Source organism: Theobroma umbraticum, unplaced genomic scaffold (genome assembly GCF_002168275.2).
Source record: "Theobroma umbraticum cultivar Fairchild unplaced genomic scaffold, ASM216827v3 scaffold_51.0, whole genome shotgun sequence".
In the NCBI taxonomy this organism is placed as follows: domain Eukaryota; kingdom Viridiplantae; phylum Streptophyta; class Magnoliopsida; order Malvales; family Malvaceae; genus Theobroma; species Theobroma umbraticum.
Genome location: NW_018397260.1, coordinates 414267 through 419427, shown reverse-complemented (window position 1 = coordinate 419427; position 5161 = coordinate 414267). Strand labels below are relative to the sequence as shown.

General features: G+C 33.8%; 1 non-coding gene across 1 annotated transcript; it reads left to right on the top strand.

Moving 5' to 3' along the window:
• Positions 1-1441: 1441 nt before the first annotated feature.
• LOC149527158 (small nucleolar RNA R71) lies at positions 1442-1548 on the top strand. The gene has a single exon (XR_016351275.1). It is a non-coding gene; the product is annotated as a small nucleolar RNA R71 (small nucleolar RNA).
• The last annotated feature ends 3613 nt before the right edge of the window (positions 1549-5161 follow it).

The window sequence follows — 5161 nt, the reverse complement described above, 5'->3', positions numbered from 1 at the left end:
AATGTAGCCAAATGTTTGGGCATATTACATTATGAATGTTATGTTAAATGTGTAAAGTGGCTCAAAAGCCTATATGGACACCTAAGGGTGTTGAGACATGAAATATTATGGTGTGCACTAGAAATATGGCACTCTGATGATATATGAAATGTTGCACTTATACTACTATGTTGAGAAGTTTCATATATGTGTAAAGTTGCATATGATGGTATGCATGAGTTGATGTTGTATGCCTATGGATGTTTATGTATACTTCTGCATTGATGAATGTTTAATGATGAATGATAAAAAGGTTTACTTAGGCTTAATGGGCTATTCCCGTCTAGGTTCAAGCACCGATCATGTTCCACCATAAAATGGGATGTGACATATTATCTCAAACTCACCCAATCTCCTCTTCTTAGATAAAATGTCCTTAAAAAATTTTACATATGAAGGCATTTGCTACAGTGCCTCTGCAAATGGAACATTGATGTAAAGCTTTTTAAACACCTCTATAAAATTTTGAAACTAACTCTCCTCTTGTTATTTCTTGAAATGTTGAGGAAAAGGTGGTGGTGCTGTAATTCCTTTAGTCACTTTTGCTTGGCATTGCTCACTAGACTTTGAAATCTGAGTCCTATTCTCCATAGCATTGTCTTTTTATGCATATTTTTATGGGTTGTTGTCAACTTCTTTTCCACTTTTCAAAATGATGGCCATGACATGTTCTTTGCCTTCTTTCCTCGAATTAGCTTCTGTATCACAAGGTAGTGTTCCTGGATGTTGGTTGTTTAATAAATTGGCAAGTTGACCAACCTTAGTCTTAAGGTTTTGGGGTGATGCTGCTTGACTCTGAATGAGAGCTATTGGACTTTGTATGATGCTATCATTCTATGTCATATACTGCCTTCACAAATCTTCTGTAGTTGGCTTCTTTTCTAAGATAGGCATTTTGGTTTGCTATTGGAATCCTAGAGGTACATTTGGCTTTGAAGTTAAGGAACACCCATAATTATTAGCCCAAGAGAAATTTGGATGGTTCCTCCACACTGGATTGTACATGTTGGAGTAAGGGTTATTTTGTAGTCTATGCCCCACAAATTTCACAGTTTATATTCAGCTTGAACATTGATGACTTACATGATTATCTCCATAATATTAATAAGCTACAAAAAGACTTTGAATGGAGTTAGTACCAAAAGATTCAAGTTTATTAGTTAGCATTGCTACTTGTGCAAATAATGTCAAATAAGCATCTATATCATGGATTCCAGCTACTTTCCTATTCATTGATCTCTCTATTGGCCACTAGTAGTTATTTATAGCCATATCTTCCAACAAATCATATGACTTATCAATTGATTTAGCCATTAAAGCTTCTTTTGCAGTGGCATTAATGATAGTCTAAACATGCCCACTCAAACCATTGTAAAAAGTCTGCATCTGAAGCTACTTTGGAAGACCATGATGAAGATAATGCCAAAGTAATTCTTTGTATCTTTCCCAAGCCTTATACAATGATTCAGAATCTTGCTGTGTGAATGATGTAATATCATTCCTCATTTTCGCTATCTTAGCTAGAGGAAAGAACTTGGCGAGGAACTTTTGAGTAAGATCATCCCATGTTGTTATTGAGCTAGTGGGGAGCGTATTCAACCATGCTTTCAGTTTATCCTTCAATGAGAAAGAAAAAAGACTCAAATAAATAGCATCATCTGTGATACCTTTATCTTTGAACATATCACAAATTTTCAAAAAGTTTGATATATGGTCATTTGGATCATTATTTGGAAAGCTCCCAAACTGGACTAAGGTTTGAATCATGGTGATGATAGCCAACTTGATCTTGAAATTGTTTACTTGAATAGCTAGCCTTTGAATGCTCGCTACACTTCTTTGCACCAATGGGACAACATAATCCTTTAGGCAAGGATTTTTAGATGGTTGTTCGCACTGTTGATCAACCATTGTATTTATTGGAGAAAAACCTTGTTGATTTTCTTATCGAAGTCTTCGAAACGTTTTCTCAATATCTAGATTACAAGGTATAATCTTCAAGCTTTTTGCTCTTCTCATACAACGATTGAACACATCTGTAAAACAAAGAAATAAAACTTAAAAGTAAGACTAATCTATGAAATTTTAATATTAGCAAATAATACAGAAAACAAAATCCCAGCAACAACACTAAAAACTTGTTGTCGAATTTTTCACGCAAGTGCATACTATGTTAAACAAGTAATATAGTAGAAGTAGAGTGTCATTCCCACAAGGATTTGTTTCTAAATTTTCACTAAGTACTAAAATTTATAGCAAATTAATCTTATTTAAGTAATCCAAAAATTGAAGAAAATAACAAATTAAAATGAAATTAAAATAAACACTAAATTAATCAACAAAAACTAAATATGCTTGAGAAAGGTAATAGATTAAAGACCTAGGATTATGCGTTCATTCAACACTTCATCTGATACCAGCTTCTCTTATTATTTATCTTTCTTGAGTGGCTTTACTAACCTAGAATCCAAAGTTATGTATGATTATTCATCAAGATGCTTGGACAAATTCCTAATTTTATTAGTTCACTATATGTCTATAAGAATCAATTAAATTAAGTTCATTAAGCGAGTGTCCTAATTTGGATGTGTAATGCAATTGACGTATGTCTACCCCAATCGCAAATTAGATCACCTAAGTGATGTGAACATACACTATTCAAATTTTAGTCCAATCTAAAATCTCTCTGCCGAGTTTTAATTAGATTCATAAATCAATTAATTGTTGATCAGGCAATTAAAGGCATTAAGAACATATTGGAATAAGTAAAACTATACCCATTTATAATAAATAAAAGAGAAACAATTATTCAGACTACATGTTGAAATCCACCTTAATCCTAGAAAAGCAAATTAATATATGATATTTAAATAAAACAATATCCTAAGAAATTCAGCCATGATTTCAAAACAAGAAAATAAGTATAACATAAAAGAGAGAAATAAACTAATATTGAAGCCTAGTTGATTTCTTGCTTCATTCTTAGCTCTAGTTCTCTAGAAAAGCTATTTTTGTTCTCTTTCTTGAATTCTTTGAAAAGGTCCATTTATTCAAAATTAGGGAGCATGTATCGATCCATTGCTAGATGCATAGATACATCAGAGAGAAAAGGAAAAAATAAAAAAAGATTTCGAGCCATTCTGTCTATTTCTTTCTCTTAGCTCTTTCTCTCATTCTCTCTTTACTTTCTTCGAACCCTAAGCCCCCAAATGCCATTTGGAGCCTATTTGAGCTTGATCTAAGCTTGGGGAATGATCCAGAGGTAAGATTACTTATATTTACTAATTGATTTTCAAGTTAATCAGTTAATAACCTCGGATCTAAATATTTTCAAATTTAGACAAACATTTCCCCCTTAAGTTTATTAGAAATTTGGAGCCTATATTTGGGCCACCCAGTTTCTAAGGCAAGGGTTTAGCTCATTTGTTGGAAGATTGAGCTTATATATTGGATTAGGGTATTTTTAAAAAATTGGGATATTTTTAAAAGCTAAGCAATGAATAATTTTGTAATCTTTTAATTTGTTCAAGGGGAGGATGGAGGCTATTGATGCATTTGTGAGCTGAAAGATGGTTAAAGGCTAAAGGTTAAGCTTGTTTGCAGTGTGCCTTCAATTGTCAAGGTGAGTGGGATTTAAGTTAAATGCGCCTACGGCATAATGCACGATAGGTGCGTTGCCATGATACTTAAATGTTGTGTGTATGCCTAGAGGAGAATGCCTAGGCTAGAGAATTGATATGTATATAATATATATTTGTGTGTATGTGTATATTTATGTTTGTTTGGAGGTATGTGCCTAGGCCAGAGAACAAATATGATTGTGTGCCTAGATGAGGATGCCTAGGCTGACTAGTTATCTAAGATAAGAAATCTATGTTTGTGTGAATTATGGTGAGCCACATTGTGGCATTGTGTTGAAACCCATGGTATGTAGGATCTAGAGCAAGAGGCCTACACATGTTGTGATATGAATTTTGAATTAAGGACTATGCAAAATTGTGATAACTGGATTGCCAGGTTAGGTATATGGGCACGATATATATTTAGGTTAATGGCACAATAGTTGAGTGATATTGAATATATGGGGCCAAAGGGCCATGATTGCTCATTGACAAGATTTGTGTATGAACACCCATGTATTTGTGGTTTATTTAAGGATAAGTATAAAGTTGTTAGGCCATGATTGATTTGATTAAATATGATTGTACCCATGTAGAGTTAAAGGCATGAAGGCCTATAGCTTTATTATGTTTCGCTGATGATGCCTCCAAGATTTGAAGGCATTCAGAATTATACCGAGCTTAGAGATGACTAAAACTCAATAAATTTAAATGTAATTTGATGTGGACATATGAAATGTCACAAGCAAAATGGCTTGATTTGTGGATATGTGTTCCATCCGAAGGATGAATCCCAAATGTTTATTTGACTTGAGGTGGAGTGGAGTCCCATGCCTGGTGACTTTGTGTGCCTACAGGGATGGTGGTAAGCAAGGACAGTGACACTAATCCTACTTGTGATTCCCGCCTATAGTGCTTTGGTGCCATCTATTGAGATTACTCTAGGTGATGTCGATGTTAAGAGATTACTCCGGTTGATGATATGATTTTCCACCAGCTACTCTGGTGACGTGCTTTGTAACACCTCGTACTTTCGTATAGAAGTCAATATGACCTTATTGATATGACGAGGGTCAATTGATGCTAATTTAAGTACGAAATATAAGAGACCGGTGGGAAAGAATATTTTATAATAAAATATGGCTAATCTAGGTGGGGGAAAAGAAGTAAGAAAGAATTTCAAAGAAAAACGATGTAAGTGGGGCCTACGTACCTTTATTAAATAAAGCAAGAGAGGATAAGTATATATTTAAATATTATGGTGACACTTGGTGAAGTATGAGTTTGATGTTTTATTTGTACAAGTGTAAATGAAGAAAAATAGAAGGAAATTGGAATTGAAGGAATGATGGGAGGACCTAATTGAAAGGAATAAGAAGTTGAGAGATGGAATTGCAAATAATGAAAAGTAAAGGGGTGAAGTTGTAATTATGAACAAGTTTAAGGATCAAATTGTAATTTATGAACTGTTTGAAAGATCAAATTGAAAAGGATGAAAAGTT